The sequence below is a fragment of the Lissotriton vulgaris genome, chromosome 8 (genome assembly GCF_964263255.1).
Source record: "Lissotriton vulgaris chromosome 8, aLisVul1.2, whole genome shotgun sequence".
Taxonomy (NCBI): domain Eukaryota; kingdom Metazoa; phylum Chordata; class Amphibia; order Caudata; family Salamandridae; genus Lissotriton; species Lissotriton vulgaris.
The window spans coordinates 1,163,283,467-1,163,307,313 of NC_141696.1; positions in this window are offsets into that span (position 1 = coordinate 1,163,283,467).

Here is a 23,847-nt window from a genome sequence, read left to right on the forward strand (position 1 = left end):
CCAAGGGGGGAGGGTACCAGAAGACAAGTTGTCAGAAAAGATTCCCATTCGGGTGAATTTTTAAACTAACCGCAGTTTAGAAACACACATAAACAATGAGTACCAATAACATAACTAAGGAGCAGCAAAATTATGTAACCGATACAATCAAACAAGAAAATAAATGTACATTTTATTTTGATATATTAAAAACAAGTTTAAAAAACAGATTTAAAAACCACAATATATAACGGGACAGTACATAAGGAAAACAATTCCTAATTCATAAGAGGGAAATACACTAGTCCAAAATGTTATATAGGATCACACTCCAAAATATATAGTTGGTCACTTTGAAAGGAGTTCTTTGTCCAATGACTTAGTGCATTTTCACCCAGCAAAGCATGATGCTTTGCTGGGTGAAAATGCACTAAGTCAAAAACAAGCCTTGAAAGTGTCTCAAATAGTAGTAATAGATGCTGACAAATTATTATTTTAAAAAAGTCCTTAATCCAATGGTTCATATGTATCTTAAATTCTTCATTTAAACAAAGTTTCTGGTCAAATGAGAAAGACCTCCTCCTAGATAAAGCTAGTTCTAACACAATTGGGGCGTGGTCCGATGAATACCTGGATAGATGCATCCATTAACAATGAAATAGGTGCAAAAAAATAGTCCAATCTGACTAGTTTTTTATGTGGCTGAGAATAAAACGTAAAACCCATATCATGTTCCTTTAATTTTCCCCAAACATCCACCAAGCCATGATCACAAATTAAATTATATAGTGCTTTAAAAACTTTTGTTTTTCGTCCATTATATTTCTGGGGGCCCTCCTGTAAGGCCTGATTAGTTAAATTAATATTAATATCGCCACAAATTACAAATGGGTCTTCCCATGTAGTTAATTCCGTATTTAATTCAACTAGAATTCCAGGATCATCAAGATTAGAGCCATATACAGTGCAGAGCGTAATCTAATATCCCTCAAGCCCACATTCAGCTATGGCCCAGCGGCCATATTTATCTGTCAAAATCCATCCAGTAGTAACCAAATCCCGTCTGGCTAAAATGGCTACACCACGAATCATACCTGATTGTCCAGAGGCAGATATTAGTGAAAATCCCAAATCTGTCATTATATCTCGCTTAACCCAGGGTATATGGGTATCCTGTATACAGACTAAGGGGCTCATTATGATGGCGGACGGAAGTACGACCGCAGCCCTGGAGTAAGCGGAAAATGCCGTTTCCATGTCCGCTTGCCGCAGTCACTCCGTCCGCCATATCAGGATAGGAAAGAGTGTCAAAATTCTGTCCGCGACGGAAGAGCACGCACCGCCACATAACTACACCCGACCCTGCGGCGGACGTAACCAATCCAGAGACACCGCCGTACGGACTGACGTCAACGACCGTCCACCAAATCAAGATGGCGGAAAACACACATAAAACCGCTGCGGAAAAACAACCTGCCTGAACACTGCGGATTCCCCACAGCGAAGATACCATAAATAGCAGAGATACCCACCACAAGCTGCTCGCCGTCATGGACCCAGCCCTACACGCTTTTCCGATACTCTTCGCGATCCACCACCTGCAAGTCATAGCCCACTATCTTTGACTACGTAGGTACGCAACACACCATTCGCTGTCTGAAGGGGAGTACCTGCCAGGGTCGTGACGTTGGGAGGGGGAGTGTCATGTTTGATAAACCACATCTCTTCGCAAATACAAATCCACAACTGGAGTACACAAGCAGGAATGACAACAACAAACCACGACACATGATTGACTTGCTTTATGACACATAATAGGGGTATAATCACAGAGTATGCAAGAGCATGGGCATTGTGGGCACCAGAGCAGGTACATCAGAGGCAGCACATGAGAGGGGCTAAGTGCATCAGCAGTCCATGGCATCAAACAGGTACATTAGAGGCAGCACATGAGAGGGCAGACTGCAGTATCAGAACACCAACAGGGCAGTGTGGCCAACACAGCAGGTACAGCAGAGGCAGCACATGAGAGGGGCTAAGTGCATCAACAGTCCATGGCATCTAAAAGGTACATCAGAGGCAGCACATGAGAGGGGCTAAGTGCATCAACAGTCCATGGCATCGAACAGGTACATCAGAGGCAGCACATGAGAGGGGCCAAGTGCATCAACAGTCCATGGCATCGAACAGGTACATTAGAGGCAGCACATGAGAGGGCAGACTGCAGTATCAGAACACCAACAGGGCAATGTGGCCAAAAGAGCAGGTACATCAGAGGCAGCACATCAGAGGGCAGGCTGCAGTATCAGAACACCAACAGGGCAATGTGGCCAACAGAGAAGTACATCAGAGGCAGCACATGAGAGGGGCAAAGTGCACCAACAGTCCATGGCATCGAACAGGTACATCAGAGGCAGCACATGAGAGGGGCTAAGTGCATCAACAGTCCATGGCATCGAACAGGTATAGCAGATGCAGCACATGAGAGGGGCTAAGTGCATCAACAGTCCATGGCATTGAACAGGTACATCAGAGGCAGCACATGAGAGGGGCCAAGTGCATCAACAGTCCATGGCATCGAACAGGTACATTAGAGGCAGCACATGAGAGGGCAGACTGCAGTATCAGAACACCAACAGGGCATTGTGGCCAACAGAGCTAGTACATTAGAGGCAGCACATGAGAGGACAGACTGCAGTATCAGAACACCAACAGGGCAATGTGGCCAACAGAGCAGGTACATCAGAGGCAGCACATGAGAGGGGCTAAGTGCATCAACAGTCCATGGCATCGAACAGGTACATTGAGGCAGCAATGAGAGGGCAGACTGCAGTATCAGAACACCAACAGGGCATTGTGGTCAACACAGCAGGTACAGCAGAGGCAGCACATGAGAGGGCCTAAGTGCATCAACAGTCCATGGCATCGAACAAGTACATCAGAGGCAGCAGAAGTACGTGGTGCAAGGTACCCATCCCAAGAACAAGAACAATGCAAATGTGGTTTCCATGGACAATATACACACCAACTCGAAATAGATGTGAGTGACGGTAAACACACCGCACATCACGGAGCAGGTGGACTGCCTGAAGTACCTGCCCCTGACACACTGGTAGCACCAGAAACTGGAGTGTGAGACACAGCCACAGCCCTAGTGACTGACACATGGGCCATAGACCCAGACACACTGCCAGCACCAGACATAGGAGTGTGAGACACAGCCACAGCCCTAGTGACTGACACATGAGCCATAGACCCAGACACACTGCCAGCACCAGAACCAGGAGTGTGACACACAGCCACAGATGTAGTGACTGACACATGAGCCATAGACCCAGACACACTGCCAGCACCAGACATAGGAGTGTGAGACACAGCCACAGCTCTAGTGACTGACACATGAGCCATCGAGTCAGACACACTGCTAGCACCAGACATAGGAGTGTGAGACACAGCCACAGCTCTAGTGACTGACACATGAGCCATCGAGCCAGACACACTGCCAGCACCAAACATAGGAGTGTGAGGCACAGCCACAGCTCTAGTGACTGACACATGAGCCAACGACCCAGACACACTGCCAGCACCAGACATAGGAGTGTGAGACACAGCCACAGCTCTAGTGACTGACACATGAGCCATCGACCCAGACACACTGCCAGCACCAGAAACAGGAGAGGGCACAACTGAGACAGTGCCACTACATGATGCATGACAGCAAACAACAGACACAGTGCCACTATCTGACAACTGAGAGTGAACCTCTGATGCGCCACTGAGAACACCGGATTGATGAGCCACAGGACTGTATGGGCCAGGTGGCAGGGTGGCTCTGGGAGCTGGGGATAGCTGTACTGGAGCTACATCAGTGTGGTCAGGTGTCAATGGTGTGTATCTACGTTTCTTAGGGATATGTGAGGGCACCCTGAACATGACAGGACTGGCAAGTGGTGCGGACTCCAATGAAACATCACCCACCAAAGGTGGAGCATCTGATGCTGGGGCTCTGCTCTCTAGGGACGTGCTGGACCCTGCATGTCGTTTGCTATGTGCCTGCCGTCTGGACTCAGCATCATGTGTAATGGGGGATGCAACAACAGGGGACTCCTTCCTCAGCTTCTGACGGGCCAGGATGGGAGTGGAGGTATGGGGTACTACGCCGCAGAGACATCTGTTTTCCGTTCCTTCAACAACATCAGGCTCAGTGCAGCCAGGGGTGATGTATGCCTGTCCTTGATGGAGCTAGTGTCTATGGGAGAAGCCTTGTCCCTTGGATGTGCCTTGGCCATAGGAGGAGTGTTGTCTCTCGACTTTCCCTGTTCCCTGGACGGCGCCCTGTTCCTGGCAGCAGACTTGTCCTTTGTGGTGTACCTGTCTCTAGAAGACACCTTGTCCCTGGGTGTGTCCCTGCCCTTGGGAGATGGCCCTTCCTCTGTTGTGTGCCTGTCCCTGGGAGTGTCCCTGCTCTTGGGAGTGGCCCCTTCCTTAGTAGTGTCCCTGTCCTTGGGAGGATCCCTGCTCTTTTGAGGTGCCTTTGCCTCAGTACTGTCCTTGTCCCTGCTCTTGGGAGTGGCCCCTTCCTTAGTAGTGTCCATGTCCTTGGGAGTGTCCCTGCTCATTTGAGGTGCCTTTGTCTTTGGACTGTCCTTGTCCCTGCCCTTGGGAGTGCCCCCTTCCTTAGTAGTGTCCCTGTCCTTGGGAGTGTCCCTGCTCTTTTGAGGTGCCTTTGTCTTTGGACTGTCCTTGTCCCTGCCCTTGGGAGTGGCTCCTTCCTTAGTTAAGCATGGGCGAATTTTGCGAATATCGCATTCGCGAATTTTGCGGATTTGCGAACTCGCAATCCGCAAAATCCGCGAATTCTCGCGAATTTGCGGATTTTTTTTTTTTGTGTTCGCGCGGGTTTCTGCCAGTTCGCGAGGGTTTTGTACAATTTCGCAAACGCGAACTTACCTGTCGGGTCGCAAGTTTTGCGAACTTGTTGTTTCTACGTGTCCAGCCTGTTTGGGACACTCTTCTTCATCACTGCCACTCTCTGTCACCACTGCCACTCTCTGACTACTCATGCCACCCTCTGGCCCACCCATGCCACCCTCTGTTTCATCACAGCACCCTCTGGTTGTCCAGTGTACAATATTGTGGCAAAGCAAAGCACACCTTCCCTGCCTCAAGTGACCTGAATTAATTTGGGGCTGATTAATGTGTCACAGAATATTTTTTTAGCTGGCACCTGCTTCCTTAGTGCTTCCTGATTAGTGATCTTTTGCACTTGCTAAGTGCTTTCATTGTTGCAAAATTAGTTACAACACCTGCCCTGCCCCAACTGACAATAATGAATTAGGGGCTGATTAATGTGTCACTGGATTTGAACTTCCAGCCTGGCTCCTGCTTGTCTGCCTTAGCTGTAATTCAGGACCTTTGTGTAACTATTCTGAGGGTCAAAACAGGGTCACATAATAGTTGCAAGTAGGCAACTGAACTCTGGAGGGGCCCCTCAGGAAGCACTACAGGAAATGGCTACTAATGATGAGCTTGAACTTTTGAACCTGGTAAGTAGTTTCAGTTTTGCTAAGATCGTATTTCTGCAATTTAGCGCTTATTCGCGGGGCGCGAAGTTGAACTGGGAAGCCGCGAACTCACGCGAACAGTGCGAGCAAGCCATAAAATCCGCTGTTCGCGGATTTGCGGATTTTGCGGGAAATTCGCGAATCTTGCGGATTGCGGATTTACCGAAAATTTGCAAAATCCGCGAGCGGAACGGATTTTCCGCCCATGCTTATCCTTAGTAGTGTCCCTGTCCTTGGGAGTGGCCCTGCTCTTTTGAGGTGCCTTTGTCTTTGGACTGTCCTTGTCCCTGCCCTTGGGAGTGGCCCCTTCCTTAGTAGTGTCCCTGTCCCTGGGAAAGATATGGCTATGTAGTTCGGACTGGACTGTTCCCATGGGGCACAGGGTCAGAGCTGATTTGCATAAAGCCATTATCTAACCCAGGGTGGTGTGGAGTGCAAAAAACTATGGATTTAGGCCCAGATCATTGTACTGGGGTGAATGTAAGACATTGATCTACATTCTGTCCATCAAATTGTTTTTTGTAATTTTCTCCCTCAGTGTACTGGGGTAGCCCAGCCGTGGGTCCCAGGCACTCCACACCACTGGAGTCAAGCTAGCCGGGCTGATGAGAGGTGTTACTTCGAAACCGGTCCGGTCCTCGGATGCTTGATTCCGTTCTGGGAAGGACATGGCTTTTGTAGTTCGGACTGGACTGTTCCCATGAGGCTCAGGGTCAGAGCTGATTTGCATATCGCCATTGTCTAACCCAGGGTGGTGTGGAGTGCAAAATAACGATGGATTTAGGCCCAGATCTTTGGACTGGGGTGAGTGTGTGACATTGATCCACATTCTGTCCATCACTTGTTGTGTTTGCAATTTCCGCCCTAAGTGCGCTGGGGATGCCCAGACGTGGGTCCCAGGCACTCCACACCACTGGAGTCAAGCTAGCCGGGCTGATGAGAGGTGTTACCTCGAAACCGGTCCGGTCCTCGGATGCTTGATTCCGTTCTGGGAAGGACATGGCTTTTGTAGTTCGGACTGGACTGTTCCCATGAGGCTCAGGGTCAGAGCTGATTTGCATATCGCCATTGTCTAACCCAGGGTGGTGTGGAGTGCAAAATAACGATGGATTTAGGCCCAGATCTTTGGACTGGGGTGAGTGTGTGACATTGATCCACATTCTGTCCATCACTTGTTGTGTTTGTTGATCCACACTCAGCCGGTCGGACAGGTCAGGATGCGTCACAGCAATGATACGGTGCATAAGATGGGTCATGGAGCGTCGGGCCAGACGTGGCGTTCTTGGAATCATCCCTAGTGTCATCTCCGCTACATTCTTGCTCAGCCTGGATATGTTGTCCCAGCGTTTGTGGCAGTGTGTGTGTCGTCTTTTGCACACCCCCACTGCCCGTACATCACCTGCTATGCTCCTCCACACGGCCTTGCGAAGGTGCAGCTTTACCTACCATGATGGGAGACAAGAGGATAACATAAGTGGACAGTATGACATGCACATACTACGTAGAATGACGTATCTACATCCAACCAATGCTCTGCACAACACATGTGAAGGTCCCACAGCACACCGGCAGGCCTACAGAAGACAGGAGCCACTTACCACCTCAGGGCCAACAACATGTACACCACTGCACTTACCACCTGTCCGGGTGCACCATACAGCTGTTTGTAGTGGCTAAGCACAGCGCCCACAAGAACATCTAGTTCCGCTGCAGTGAAGGGACAAGACCAGATCTCTCGCACTCTCTGCATGGCAAGGTCCTGGACTGTGGCACTACAGCAGCAGTCGGTGGTCAGCTCAGCAGCAGCAGGTCGAGGTGATGGTCACATGCAGCAGTCGGTGGTCAGCTCAGCAGCAGCAGGTCGAGGTGATGGTCCCTGGCAGCAGTCGGTGGTCAGCTCAGCAGCAGCAGGTTGAGGTGATAGTCACAGGCACCAGTCGGTGGTCAGCTCAGCAGCAGCAGGTCGAGGTGATGGTCACAGGCAGCAGTCGGTGGTCAGCTCAGCATTAGGAGGTCGAGGTGACGAGGTGACGGTCGCAGGCAGCACTGGTTCACAGCAGTGAATGAGTGCTTTTGGAAATCACACATATATAGGGCTCTGAGCCCATGTCAATGGCACACGTCCCCTGGATGCCTCTTCGTAAAAGGGCCAATGACTGGCCCTGGTGTTGTGGTGCACTGCTTCTGCTATTTTCGATTGGGTATACGCGGCCTGCGTACCCTCTTCCCATTGGCTGCATGTGCACGGACTGTCACGGTCACACATCGGCAACCGCATGTGCAAGCTTCCAGGACGGATGCTTCTTTTGCAACAATGTTCAATCACTGGCGCCACCATGGCGGGGCACGCATTCCGCGTGGGAGGTGCAGGCCAACACATCCTTCTGATGATGTCAATGGACATGGCAGTTCATGACCCCCCTTACAGTCACATTGCATCATCCACCGTACACCGGCCGGCCCAGCCTGGTACACAACCGCCGTGCCGGGCCCGGTCCAGAACCGCTGTGCCAGGCCTGGTCCAGAACCGCCGTGCCAGGCATGTCACCCACGGCCGGCCCAGCCCCGTTCAAAACCGCCGTGCCAGGCCCGGTCCAGAACCGCCATGCCAGGCATGTCACCCACCGCCGTGCCAGGCCCGGTCCAGAACCGCCGTGTCAGGCATGTCACCCACCTCCGTGCCAGGCGAGTGAACACCCGTCGGTGGGTGACATTGATTGTATATTTTCAAACGCTGCACCGTGGTGTATAGTCCGCACTTGCGTTATGAGGGTTGTGACCGTGATGGCGAAACTGCATATGCCATGCACTATATCATGTGTGTTCATACTATGCCCATTGATGTGCACACAATGTGCTACACATGTGCATGTCGACGTGTTGACGTCTTGTATTTCCCTACACAGGTTTCAACTTCTTCACATCTACACAGTACATCACGGCTGTCTCGCCACATTCTGAATCTGTTGTCAGTGTGTGATTAATGTGTGCTAATAACAATGGTGGGGGTACTCATGCATTCTATGTATGCGTATGTGTGTTGCCTGTTGTGTGACCATGCATGTAATGTGCGGATGCTCACCATTGTCGGTGTTGTCATTGGTGCATGATGACATGGAGTGTGTGTAGCATTATCGTTTTGTGTTTGCACGTGCATCTGTGTCTGTGATGAGGCTTGTATACATTTGGGTCCTTACACATGTCTTGTTGGCAGTAATGTTGACATGAGACTAAGTTGCATTGTACATGTTGACACACATCATGTTACTAGTGGCTGCACATTGTTCATACGGCACTCCGTATTGTAGTAACTTTCAGAGATGTCAGACATATGACAATTGTCCACAACATTTATCTTCTTGCTAGTGTTGGCTTACATGTGATGGAGTTGCACAGCCATGCGTTGTTTGAAAATTGACTTCTACTACATCTACTCCCACACAGGAGGGCTCCAAATGTCCATCGCCCATACACTGTGGTGGAGGATATGGTTGACGAGGAGGTGATCAGGAAATTCCGGCTAGATCGATGTAGATTGATGGAGCTTGTAGACCAATTGTCTCCTCTGCAGCCACGAAGAACGTATCCTGGTTCCATTACACCCACAGCAAAGGTGATGGCGGCACTACACTTTTTTGCAACTGGCACCTTTCAGTATACAGTTGGACATGCCGGGGGAATGTCACAGTCCATGTTCAGCATGGTACTTCGGGATGTTCTAAAAGCCATGATGCTGTACAAGGATGACTACATCCATTTCCCACGGCCGGCAGATTTGGCAGCAGTCAAAGCAGACTTCTATGCACTGGGCCAGATAAAACACGTAGTGGGTTCCATTGATGGCACACATATCGGTCTCATTCCACCACGGGCAAGTGAGCCGGTATAAAGGAATCGGAAGCACTTCCATTCACTCAACGTGCAGGTGGTGTGCCTGGCCGACAACATCATATCCCATGTGTGTGCAAGATTTCCAGGCTCCGCACATGACTCCCACCTCATGCGGAGCAGCATTGTCCCCCAACTGATGGAAAATCTGCGTCCAGAACGTGCGTGGCTTGTTGGTGAGTATGCTGTGGGGACAGTTGTGTTTTCTGTGTGGCATGGGGTACCCACCAATTCTGGTTGTGATATTTGTGCCTGTCATCCCCCTACATAGGCGACTCGGCGTACCCAAACCGGCCTTGGCTGCTGAGTCCCATACGTAATCCAACTACAGCGGGTGAAATGCGATACAATGATGCCCATGGAAGGACACGTAGAGTGGTGGAACGTACTTTTGGACTGCTAAAAAATAGGTTTCGGTGCCTGGATAAGACCGGAGGGGCCCTGCCTTACTCATCAGGCAAAGTATGAAGGATCGTGATCGCCTGCTGCATGCTCCACAACCTCGCCTTGCGCAATAACATTGAACTGATCTTGGACCCTGAAGACCAACAAGTTCCTCGGCCTCCCATCTAGGCATGGGCGGAAAATCCGTTCCGCTCGCGGATTTTGCGGATTTTCGGGAAATCCGCAATCCGCGAGATTTGCGAATTTCCTGAAAAATCCGCAAATCCGCGAGCAGCGGATTTTGCTCGCACTGCTCGCACTGTTCGCGTGAGTTCGCGCCCCGCGAATAAGTGCGAAATTGCAGAAATACGATTTTAGCAAAACTGAAAGTAACTACTTACCAGGTTCAAAAGTTCAGGCTCATCATTAGTAGCCATTTCCTGTAGTGCTTCCTGAGGGGCCCCTCCAGAGTTCAGTTGCCAGTTGCAACTATTATGTGACCCTGCTCTGAACCTCAGAATAGTTACACATATGCCACAAAGGTCCTGAATTACAGCTAAGGGAGACAAGCAGGAGCCAGGCTGGAAGTTAAAATCCATTAATCAGCCCCTAATTCATTATTGTCAGTTGGGGCAGGGCAGGTGTTGTAACTAATTTTGCAACAATGAAAGCACTTAGCAAGTGCAAAAGATCACTAATCAGGGCGCACTAAGGAAGCAGGTGCCAGCTAAAAAAATATTCTGTGACACATTAATCAGCCCCAAATTAATTCAGGTCACTTGAGGCAGGGAAGGTGTGCTTTGCTTTGCCAAAAATAATGTACACTGGACAACCAGAGGGTGTGGTGATGAAACAGAGGGTGGCATGGGTGGGCCAGAGGGTGGCATGAGTAGTCAGAGAGTGGCAGTGGTGACAGAGAGTGGCAGTGATGAAGAAGAGTGTCCCAAACAGGTTGGACACGTAGAAACAACAAGTTCGCAAAACTTGCGACCCGACAGGTAAGTTCGCAAATTGCGAAATTGTAAAAACCCTCGCGAACTGGCAGAAACATGGGCGAACACAAAAAAAAAAAAATCCGCAAATTCGCGGGAATTCGCGGATTTTGCGGATTGCGAGTTTGCAAATCCGCAAATTCGCGGATTGCCAATCCGCAAAATCCGCTCATGCTTACTCCCATCCCACCCATGTCAACTGATGAGGATAGTGGTGAGGAGGAAGGTGTGGACCAGAGGCGTCAGCTCATTGATCGCTATTTCCCTTGAATGTGAGTGACTACCTCTTGTGCTGGTTGACAATGCGTTATGTATGTTTGCTGGTGGTGTGGGGATGTGGTGTTCATCAGCTGGCTGTTCTGGTATGTAATGTTTGCATGTGTGTGTTTATTTCTTTGGACATGCAAGTCTCCATGATGTGTGTCCTCTCATCCACTGATTTTGTGATGAGTGTGGTTTGTGGAATGTTGCACTGCAGTGTGTTCTGATGGGTGTGATTCAGTTTCCTGACGTGTGTTTGCTGTCTCTGATTTTCCCTAGGTCACTCCCACAGCGGCATGATTCTGTGCGACATGGATCCCTGCACCTGGTAACGTCTGTTTCTGAGACAATCATGTGAATAAAACATGGAGGCAACACATCATTGAGTGTGTAAGTGAAATTTATTTACAGGTTGTGCATTGGTGCTGGTGGATATTTACAAGTAAGTGTTGGGTGGGGGAGTGTGAGTTGAAGGTCATAGTAGATGAAATGTCCGTGCTGACACCACATTGGGTGATGTCCGGCTAGTCCAGCAGACCTGTGCCAATACTTGGCGTAGTGGGACAGGATAGTTTGCGGGTGGATGGCAGCCTCTGGCAGTGTTAGAGTCATTGTCGGCCCCTCTTTTAGCATGTAGATGGAGCATCCCCACTGCCCTCACCTCATTCCACCCTCGGACGGCCCCTCCGTCTTGGAGCCGGAACGTAGTCAGCTTGGGGGGCAGGTTGCTCAGGGGCCACATTCGTGTCCAGAGGCACAGGTGGCGGTGGCGGTGGTGTTGCTGACCGTGGCGGCAGGACACTTGGTTGAGGGGGGGTTGTGTTGCGGCCTAACCATTCCCTCCACAGTGATGTCTGCTGGCCCATGAGGTCCACTATTTGGCCAATGCAGCTGTCAATGGTGTGGTACTGTAATTCCGGACCCTGTTGTTCCACCAGTACCGAGGTCCAAACACTCGTATCACAAAATATCGTCGTACCATGACGACTTTGGTATCAACGGACCGGTAATGATTAGGACATTATCCCTATGTATTTGCGTCATGATTGAGTGATGCTAGCACCCTTAAATCGTGGTTTCCGTTCCGAACCCTCAGACTCCATTTTGTAAACGGCATCCATCTTATGACTTGCCCTCATATAGTCAATCGATTAAGGCCGAGTTTGATCCGAAAGGACACGTCCACCGTAGCTGACTTCCCCATGACCTGGCCGAGCTGACTCCACTGCCTCCAGCCAAACCTGTTTTGGCAGCTCCTAGCCCAGTGGCCGAGTAAGATATCATCAAGGGTCAACATGCCATAAACCATTCACTACATACAGACCATGTTTTCCATACACATACACCTGTCCATGATTCTTGTTTATGACCAGTTTTACGATGGGAGGGTGCCCGACCTTATTGGTGTTTCATCGATATCTGATGGGAATTCTGGGTCTGGCAGGGTAATCCATCACGATCCGGACATCTAAAATATGTGCTGACCAGCATGACTTTGCTCTTTGTATTATTGTAGAAATATGTGTATAACCATATCATAAACTCAAGAATTCTTGCCCGCAGCTGTTATTTCTGTATATAAGGAGAAGGCTGGTTCTGTAAAAACGAACAGTCTCCTGAGAACTTACAGCCCGTGCTGTTGTAATTCTAGGACACATGTTACTTGGTTGCAACCAATAAACCTCGATCACTGACTTCAACTAGAAGACTCTGTGTTTCTGTAGTCCAGAACAGGGAGAACCCAGAGGTCTTCGGGTGTGATCCCCTGGCACCACCGGGTCTCTAAAAACCCGGCACCTCAGTTGGCGCCCAACTCGAGGCGGTATCAAGCGGTGACGGTCCAAGCCAGATGTTCGTGAGGAGCTTCGTGTGAAAATTCCGGAGGACGGCCAGCCACTTCAGCGACCCCTGCATGTCGACGTGGTTCCGAAGGTCTTTGCTGCGAGGTTCCCCGCGTCCCGACGGCTACGAAGGACTGCTGCCCTGACTATCGCCCTGTTTTGGACCCAGTGATCCTTGGTAGAGCGAAACGATAGACGAGTCTTCTAGTGACGTCACCGATCTTCAATATTCAGTTAAGTATAAGTGAAGCGTCTCCCAGTTCTTAGTTTGGTTCTTAGTTTTAGTATCCCAGAGATACGGTTTGTATTGGTTCTTGCAAGCACCAAAACCGAGGGATTCGTGTATTCACAACATTATCATAATTAGATAATCCCTTGAAGTTTGAAGCTAGACTAGTGAGCGAAGATGCCTGGTCTTAGCAGACTTGGAAACTTGTTTTGTCTTGGCTGTAGTAGGGACTCCCGATTAGAGGATTCGTGTCCGGTTCCTCCGATTGGAACTCCAACATATGAGTTATATATAAAGCACGGAGTAGGTCCTATCACGTACAATGAAGTGTGGGTAAAATACACCCGCAAGGATGGTGTTTTAAAATGGCCCCAATATGGTAGTTTTGACTCAGAAGTATTAGACAACCTCGAGGTCAAACTGTTTAAGAAGAAAGCCCGGCCGGCGATGTTTGACTCTTTTCGCTTATGGCGCAAAGAAGCCAAACAGAAAGAAATAAAATTAGCTAAAAAGAATAAAAGAGGTATGTCAATGGTGCAAGCCGCCGTTGCATACAGGGATAATGAGGAAGAACAAGAAAGTGAACGAATGCTTAGGAGCAAGAAACTAGCAGTAGATAAATGCTACCCGATGTTACCACATGAGGGACAAGATTCAAAGGGAACATCCGAGAAAGATCCATTAATGTCCCATTTATTGAATTCACCACCCCCATATACATCGAGTATTGTTGGACCCCCGAGGCGTATTGTTATACCGCGCCCCGGCGCACGAAAAGCAGCTCTTGCACAAACACCAGCTCCTCTTCAGCTGGTTCCTACTTCTCTGGCGCAGCCTTCTCAAGGGCCGCCGCCTTTGCTACATACTCCATCTACTTCTACAACTTTGCCTACCGCTCCACCTGTTTATCCTGATACTACTTCTGCTACTTCTTCCACTTCCTCTGCTATTGCCTCGACTTCCTCTTTACATCAGCCTGTCTTTTCTGGCGCATCTGCCTCGCCGCAAGCTTCTCCTTCTGTCAGACAGAGAGTGGCAAGTACTGTCACTGGTCTGTTCTCACCCTTCTTTGGGTCGCCTAAAACGACCCCTAAAACGGGACGTAGACAGTTGCGTAGTCAACTGCCCGACTACGAGGAAAGAGAAGTGCTAAATGAGTTAGCACGCAAATGGGTTACTGACACTGCTAAATATGATGTTCAGTCCGTTATGGAAGTTTTCCGTCAGTGGGATGCGCCCACTCAGAGATACGTATTTGAAGAGATGTGTGTATATCTTTGTGAGGATTTGGAGACAAACGATCCCAAGCGCAAAATGCAGGAATTATTCCGCATGCGTTTTAAGTTCTATGAAGGTATGATTGTAGGTGCCGATGTTGAAAAAGCAATAGATTTATTGTTATCCTATAGGAGTAAGGGAAATGTCTCTAGATCATTGTATGGAGATGACGTGTCAGATAGGAAAAAGGCACGACAGTACCCCATGAGAGAGGTTCCTCCAGTATGGAGGGAAGGTGATGCGAATGTAAATCCACCAATTCTGCCGCATTTTCAGCGTGTATGGGTACATGTCCCCTGGAAAAGATCTGAAGTTTTAGCACTCAAACAGACACTACCTGATCCACGTAAAAACCCAGCTGGGTACTACAAGGAATTATCACAGACTGCCAGCTCATGTATAATGAATTTAGCAGATGTAGACATGCTGTTTGGGAATGTTGTTCCGCAACCTTTATGGAGTAAAATTCGTCATACAGATCATGATCAAGAACTAGGTGATTCATGGGCTAACATTACTGCTACCGATACTAGACAAGTCGGCGGTTCTAAACCCGAGCCTTTAATAGCAGAACTTCCCGGTAGGATTATCGCGTACATGAAAACGTTAATGCCTGAATTACGTGTAAATTGGGACAAGCTATCTGCATGCAAGCAGAAGAAAGATGAAAATGTGTCTGACTTTTTCACGAGATTTGAGGAGACCTTCGTCGACCATAGTGGTCAGGATATGGCTACCGAGGGTGGCCAAAGATTGTTTATAGACAAATTTGTACATAATCTGCTTCCTGAACTGTGCAATAAATTGAAAGATTCAGAGAGTGCTTGGGCTGTTTCCATGTCAGCGCAGATTTTAGCCACAGCCCAGTACTATGAAAATAGACGCAAAGACGAGCTAGATAAGGCAGACAAAAAGACTAAAGAGTTGAAAACTAAAGTTCTTCTCCAGCAAGCCTATCCGCCTTGCACTCCTAGTCAGCCCAATTATCAGCAACCACAGCAGTATTCGAGAAACGCGCAAGGAAACGAGTTTTCCCATCAGCGTTCTCCGTATGGCCCGAATCAATGTGCCTATTGTACAGAAGAGGGTCATTTCAAAAGTAATTGTCCAGCTCTTGCGTGACGTTTAAACGGTGTTTCCGGCGCAAGAGGTAGAGGTGCTGAACAGGCTCCTAGAGGTAGGGGCCGTGGAAATTTCTCCCAGAATACCACTTCTTTTCCGCCTCAAAAATCCATGAATAGCTTTGACCAACAGAATAATGCGTCTTCCAGGTCAGCTCAGTTCTATGCAGATGACTATTACGCAGAAAACGAGAATGAGGGTAATAATTGCTAGGACAGCCATGGACAAAGAGAGGGAGTTGTTTCAGTTCCAGTAGATCAGAATGGACCTTACGTCGAGGTGATTACATCTGGAGTGTCGGAACCATTTCTGCTGGATACTGGTGCTACAAAAAGTTCTATTATGCACTCAAAACTTCCTGGCGCACCTTTGTCTGGCGAAATGAATGTTTCAGTAGGTTTTTCTGGCGCCCATGTTAGAAACCCGATCTCCAGTCCCATGCCCCTTTCTGTTGGCCCATGCGAATTAGAAGCACCCCTCATTCTTACAACAGGTTGTGGCGAAAACTTGTTAGGTTTGGACTTGTTAAAGAGATTATATGCAACTTTGTACTGCTCCCCTTCGGGAGTACAGCTTACTGTAGGAAGAAAAGTTATTTCTCCAATGTATTTGGCAAAGGAGAATATTCCAACCGAATTGTCATCTCTTCCGGATGAACTTTGGGCGAATGGCACTAATGATGTAGGTCGTTTGGAGATAGCCCCGTACGTCATAACATTGAAAGCTAATGTCAGGTTACCACGCATTCCCCAATATAGAATATCAAACAAATGTGAAAAGGCTTTGTAAGCGATCATTTACGATCTGATCGAGAAAGATGTAATCGAAGAGACAACAGGCAACATTTGTAACAGTCCTGTTTTGCCTGTCTTAAAGCGTACCGATCCTTCACAGCCCCCTGTGTACCGTTTTGTGATTGATCTCAGGGAAGTGAATAAGATCGTTGTACCACAGTTTCCAGTCATCCCCGACATTACTGCCTTATTGACAATGGTCCCAGCTTCAGCCAATTGGTTTTCAGTGATCGACCTGAAGAACGCTTTCTTCAGCATCCTGATTGCCGAGGAGAGCAGAAATATTTTCGGCTTCAATTTAGGAGGACGAAGCTTCCATTTCAAACACGCTCCTCAGGGCTATTGTGAGAGTCCATCGATATTCAGTCGGGCTCTGAAAACACAACTTGACACGATTGTTCTACCTGATGGTGCGACTCTGATTCAGTATGTAGACGATCTGCTGATCGCTGCAGATACTGAAGAGATTTGCAAGCAAGCCACATTGTCGTTGTTGCGTCATTTATGTGACATGAAGCACAAAGTCTCTCTTTCAAAACTGCAATTTTGTCGACAAGAAGTGACCTACTTAGGTCACATCTTATCGAAGGAGGGAAGGAGACTGACCCCAGAAAGAATACAGGCAATTGCAGAACTAAGTGTCCCAAGGACACAAAGAGAAGTGCGTGCCTTCTTGGGCATTACATCGTACTGTAGACAATGGATACCGAATTTCTCACTATTGGCCAAACCTTTGCTGGCATTAATGCGTAAAGACACACCCAATCCTTTGCCTTGGTCTGAAGATTGTCAGGCGAGTTTCCATGAGTTACGTAAGGCATTATGTTCGGCTCCTGTGTTGGGCAACCCCGACTACAGTAAGCCTTTTACATTGTATGTCCACGAAAAGGAAGGTTGCGCATTATCAGTCTTGACGCAACACTTTGGGAACAAACAACGCCCATGTGCGTATTTCTCTGCGACTCTAGATCCTGTAGCTAAGGCATTACCAAGTTGCTTGAGGGCCACTGCTGCAGCAGCTCTCTGTATCCGACAGTCTGCTGGGTTAGTCATGAATAATACTCTGATCGTTATGGTCCCACATGCAGTAGATATCCTATTAAACAGGACGAAAACACAACATCTAACTAGTGCTCGACTATCCAGCTATGAATTGACACTGTTAGCAAGTCACATTCACATAAAGAGGTGTGATACACTCAACCCTGCTACGTTATTACCCATTCCAGCAGAGACAAATGAGGTTGAAAAACATGATTGCTGCTTTAGGACAGAGGAAGAGACAAAAGGGAGAGTAGACTTGCAGGACACTCCCCTCCCTGAATGTAATGATGCGTTATGGGTTGATGGTTCATGTTTCAAGTTGCCAAATGGTGATACGACTGCAGCATATGCCGTGACAACATTACACACGATTGTAGAGACAGCTCGCATCCCCCACAATTCCGCGCAAGCAGCAGAGTTAGTCGCACTCACAAGAGCGTGTGTGTTGGCGAAAGGAAAACGAGTGAATGTGTATACTGATAGCCAGTACGCCTTTGGCGTAGCCCACAGTTTTGGAAGATTGTGGCGTGAACGTGGGTTCCTGACGTCACATGGTGCAAAAATTCAACACGGCCAGCTAGTACACGACCTTCTCGAGTCACTGACCTTGCCCCTACAAGTTGCGATTGTGAAATGCAGTGCACACAGAAAGATTCAAGATGATGTTGGTCGAGGGAATGCATTTGTCGATGAGGTCGCGAAAGAGACTGCAAGGAACACAATGAGTCGGATGTATGTTGTAGGTCCTGCTAGATGGACCCCTGATGTGGGTATGTGTGAGGATACCATCGAAAGCGTGAAATCTATACAAGCTGACGCTACTGAGAAAGAGGTGAATGAATGGAGAGAAAGCAAGGGTAGATTAGATGCGAATGGTTGTTGGGTCAAACTGTCAGAACATCAGAGATGGATGTTACCTAACGCCTATGTGCTCCCAGTGGTGACGATGGCCCATGGAATGGCGCACATCAGTGTGAAAGGAATATGTAAGCTGTTGGCCCCAGTATGGCAGAATAGTGGTATCCCAAAATGTGCAGAGAATCTGGTCAGAAATTGTATGGTGTGTTTGAAGCACAATCCCGGTAGGGGAACCCCAACCCCAGTTGGTCATTTTGCGCCTCCAACGTACCCGTTCGAGGTCTTGCAACTCGATTTCATTCACATGGAGAGGTGCAATAACCTGAAATATGTCCTTGTTGTCGTTTGCGCTTTCTCCAGGTGGGTAGAAGCGTACCCCCTTAAGGACAACACTGCATTGTCAACTGCCAAAGCCCTTGTCAAGGAATTCTTCCCTAGATTTGGCATGCCTAGAATTGTCTGGAGTGATAACGGAAGTGAATTTGTGGGACGAGTGATGAAGAGAGTGTGTGAGTGTCTAGGCATCCACCAGAAATTCCACGCTGCAAATCACCCCCAATCGGCAGGATTGGTAGAGTGCTATAATGGCACGTTAAAATTGAAATTGGCCAAGATCCAAGCCAGCACAGGTCTCAAGTGGCCAGACGCCCTGCCTTTAGCACTCCTGTCTACCAGGATGATTGTCCATTCCAGATTAGGACTTAGCCCACACGAGATCGTGTTCGGGCGCCCAGCAAATATATGGGGAGTACCGAGGCCCAGAAAGCTCAGTGAGATAGAGTACCCTGCACTGTTTGACTATTTGCACGAATTGACAACTAAACTGCATGCTTTACATCAACAGGTCCACAGCTCCTCTCCACCGACGTCTGACGATCCAGGCCACGCCATCGAACCTGGCTCCTGGATCCTAGTTCGGAACTTCAGGCGAACGAAGAACGAGGAGCCTCGCTGGACCGGACCTTTCCAGGCCTTGCTATCTACCCGCTCTGCAGTACGTGTCCACGGAAAGATACACTGGGTGCACGGCGCCCATTGCAAAAGGGTCCCGCTGCCCCTTCCATATGACCGGTGGGTCCAGCAAGGAGTCGCTGACTCCGAGACAGAGTTCATACCTCGCTTTGTCCCCTTCAGCGATGCGCGATTAAAAGGAACTGGTACCGACAAAGAGAGCGATTGTATTTTGCAAGGATCTGTGCCACCGTCAATGCAGTTGGACACTACAGAACCTGAAACATTGTTTGAAGATCACACCATACCTGGGAAAGAACGATATAATCTGAGGTCAAGACCAAGGAACTGACATAATCAAATTAGTGCGATTTTCCCTTTTTCCCATGAACTATTTTTGATTTCACAGCTCTCTCGCCCAGGGAACTAGCTCATTTTTGATTTTCGAACCGCCATCCGGTTCTGCTGCTAGGGCCGCGGTTGAAGTCTGAGGAGTGCAGCCGGGGACGCCTAGGTCAGCGGTTCTGGTCGGTCTGAGGGAATTACCCCGGACTGGACAGAGCGCACATCTTGGCAGAAGCAACCTCCCACCGCGGGCAGCAACCAGAGGATGGAGTTTCCGAGGGTAGAGAGACCTGCTAGACACATGAACTTTAACAAGAAAATATGCACTGTAATGGCTAGAGGGAAATGCTTGATAATATGTATTTTGATGATATGTAGCATAACAATGTTCTCGATTGGTTATACTTTATCCACGTTTCAAGTCACCTTTGTAAACAACACTCAGCCAACACCTCCTCCAACTGTTTCTTTACACTCCTTTCACCCTCTTCCTGAACACAAGTCTGCCAGAAGACTAGAATTTGTAAATAACTCCTTCATCCAGCTCCTACACCAGCACCAGTCTATAATGAACACATCGAATTGCTGGATCTGTGGACTCATGCCGCACACGACAGATAAGGGTATTCCTACTTCGTCCTGCCATTCAGCTATTACGGTTCTTTGTGGGCTTTCCAGACCATGTTCCTGTTCTCACTTGAACCATACGTTCGAGGGGAAAACTCAAATAACAAGGCACTAGTGGCAGGAATCAAAAATATGAGTAGAGATATTGACACGGTCAGAGCAACTCCCAAGTATGAGTTTACCCCATACAGTAGGTGGAACATCACCAAGTATGGGATTTCCTTAAGTGAGGGCCAGAAATCGAAGAAATCCTCCTCAGTCTGGATAGTGCCCCACCGAGGTCACTTATGTCTGCAAGGTATTGGCAGGGATCCCAAAGCACAGTTGGGGAAGAGCGTATGCACGGAAACATATGTGTTTGCCTCCCGAACTTCCCCTCCATTCTTGGCGGCTAAAGGCACCTATTTCGTCTGCCATGACAAAGCCTATACATGGTTGCCCCCTGACTTCTCGGGCACATGCTTTATCTCATTTCTGCTGCCACCTACCTACACGGCAGATTACCATCGGACAAGGACAGTTAGGGGTGTCGTGAGTCAAGACGACACTGCGGGTCAAGAGTTTGGAGACTTCGCAAAGGGTTTTCTGCCATTTTTTGGGGCCTATGGTGAACAGCAGGAACATTCGACAATTGACGAGGATAGTTGAGTCCGCCGTGACTGAAACGGCCGGTGCCCTTAGCAACTTGACAGCTGAGCTTCAGTCGGATCGACTTATGACCCTTCAGAACAGGGTTGCCCTAGATGTCATACTTGCAGACCGTGGTGGTGTATGTAGAGTGATCCAATCTAGTTGCTGCATTTTCATCCCTGACAATGCTCCGACAGTGTACCAGGCCATCTCCAAATTACACAAAATCTCTGATTCCCTTCACGTGGAGAAAGGGGACTGGTCCCTGCTAGGGTGGCTGTGGGAACTTATCTCTGCCTGGGGATGGAAAACTCTGATCTTCATCGGGATGATCTTAGCCGTTCTTTTTTATGTTCTGCCTGTTTGTACAGTGCGCTCCTGCAATATGTGGCCTCTGCGCTACTCCATGTGTAAGGAAGCCTGTATCAAGGGACGAATTGAGCAACAGAATGATGCTACAGCAGCATCTCCATGAATTCATCAATACAGATTTGGACTCAGATTAACATGAGTTATTGCCTAATATGAGGGCAAAAGGAGGGTCTGTGGTACTGTAATTCCGGACCCTGTTGTTCCACCAGTACCGAGGTCCAAACACTCGTATCACAAAATATCGTCGTACCATGACGACTTTGGTATCAACGGACCGGTAATGATTAGGACATTATCCCTATGTATTTGCGTCATGATTGAGTGATGCTAGCACCCTTAAATCGTGGTTTCCGTTCCGAACCCTCAGACTCCATTTTGTAAACGCCATCCATCTTATGACTTGCCGTCATATAGTCAATCGATTAAGGCCGAGTTTGATCCGAAAGGACACGTCCACCGTAGCTGACTTCCCCATGACCTGGCCGAGCTGACTCCACTGCCTCCAGCCAAACCTGTTTTGGCAGCTCCTAGCCCAGTGGCCGAGTAAGATATCATCAAGGGTCAACATGCCATAAACCATTCACTACATACAGACCATGTTTTCCATACACATACACCTGTCCATGATTCTTGTTTATGACCAGTTTTACGATGGGAGGGTGCCCGACCTTATTGGTGTTTCATCGATATCTGATGGGAATTCTGGGTCTGGCAGGGTAATCCATCACGATCCGGACATCTAAAATATGCGCTGACCAGCATGACTTTGCTCTTTGTATTATTGTAGAAATATGTGTATAACCATATCATAAACTCAAGAATTCTTCCCCGCAGCTGTTATTTCTGTATATAAGGAGAAGGCTGGTTCTGTAAAAACGAACAGTCTCCTGAGAACTTACAGCCCGTGCTGTTGTAATTCTAGGACACATGTTACTTGGTTGCAACCAATAAACCTCGATCTCTGACTTCAACTAGAAGACTCTGTGTTTCTGTAGTCCAGAACAGGGAGAACCCAGAGGTCTTCGGGTGTGATCCCCTGGCACCACCGGGTCTCTAAAAACCCGGCACCTCAATGGACTGCAACAGATTGGTGTTTTCAACCGAGTCCTGGTGGGCACGATCAGTCTGTTCCTGCCCACGCTCATAGGAAGCCTGGACTCTGGCTAGGGCTTCCAGTGAATCAGCGCCAGGATGGGGTGGGTATTACAAAACAACACACTAGCCAGTGCTGAGGAATTAATTTACACAAACTCTTGAACTAGTGTACACAACATTGGCATGGACACTTGCTTTACTAATTGCAACTTTTTAATTATTCTTTTTTATATATTGTATCTATTCAGTTATGCATCTTTTTGCATTGGAATACAAAGCATTTTATGTACATATATTTACACACAACCGTGAAATGAAATGAAGAAATAATAATACGGTATACACAATGGGTTTACAACTTACATGCAACACATTCGTGGCCGTCCATTCATACAAAACACACAAACATACACATTGGTCCCAGTGTCAAAATAAACTTTTAGTTCAATAAATGAATTCTCCGTTTTTCGCTTTTTATAACATTAGATGGTTCAAATTGTGAAACAAGCAAAACAGTCTTTGTGCTAATTCATCATAATTATTTCAATTCAATCAAGAGAATGACCCGGGACCTGGTCGGTCGACGCGTTTCGAACCCTGTCGCTGGTAGGGTTCTCTTCAGGACCAATTTATAACTACAAGAAAGGAAGGGGACAGTCGTCACTACGAACATCTTGAGAGCTCAACACCCCCTATGCACCCTAACCACTATCAGCCTACCTTCAACGTTGGGTCATGGCTCCAAACTGTGATGGTATTCCCAACAGTGTGAAGAGTGATTTAGAAAAGGTGAAACTGAAATAAGTAGGAAGAAACAAACAATAAATGTGCCGCCTTTGCAAACAAACATGCTTTTTTTGCTCTGTTTCACTCGTTCTCTGTGCGTGCGCTTACCTGCGCTGGTAGAAAATGTAGAAATTCCGAGGGTTCATGCGATACTATTCTATTTCTGTAAGAGTGATTAAAAAGGCGTCCGTTAACACTGCCTGTCCGTCACTATTTAACATCTTAGAGTGTATTCAGAAGCGGACGGTGTGCTCCTTACCGTTAAGTGGAGCTCCACATCCGTAATCTTATTTCAACCGTGTCTTTGCTGGCGGGACGGCGTCCTCCGTGTGCGCGGTTCTAACTCCCAATGCGTGTGTCTGCTGGTACACGAAAGGGAAAGCGTGTGTCAGCGTTTGCTACTCAGCGTTTCGATCTGAGACTGAGGCCCGCATTAAACCCGTTCTTACCTCTAGTCGTACTCCGTATTGATCATCAGAGAGGACAGCTTCTGGCACTGCTCGCTCCAGCCCTTTCGATCTGTTGAGGCTAGGAGTGCAGGCTCTCTCTTCCTGTTTGTGGGAGTGGTTGCAAGTGGGAGGATTGTGGGAAATGTAGTCCTTGTTGCAATACATAGACAAACTTATGTGATAGGTTTGTAAATTTCTGACATTTCATTAAGTCCAGATGTTGCGGTGTTGAATTTCATTATAAGCATGGCTTCCCTTTGGTTTAGCCTTGCCTCAATATTACCTCCTCGCGGGTCATTCTCAATTTTGGACAACACCAGCTCTGTTTTTTCATGTTTCTTGACTAGCCAATGGTTGA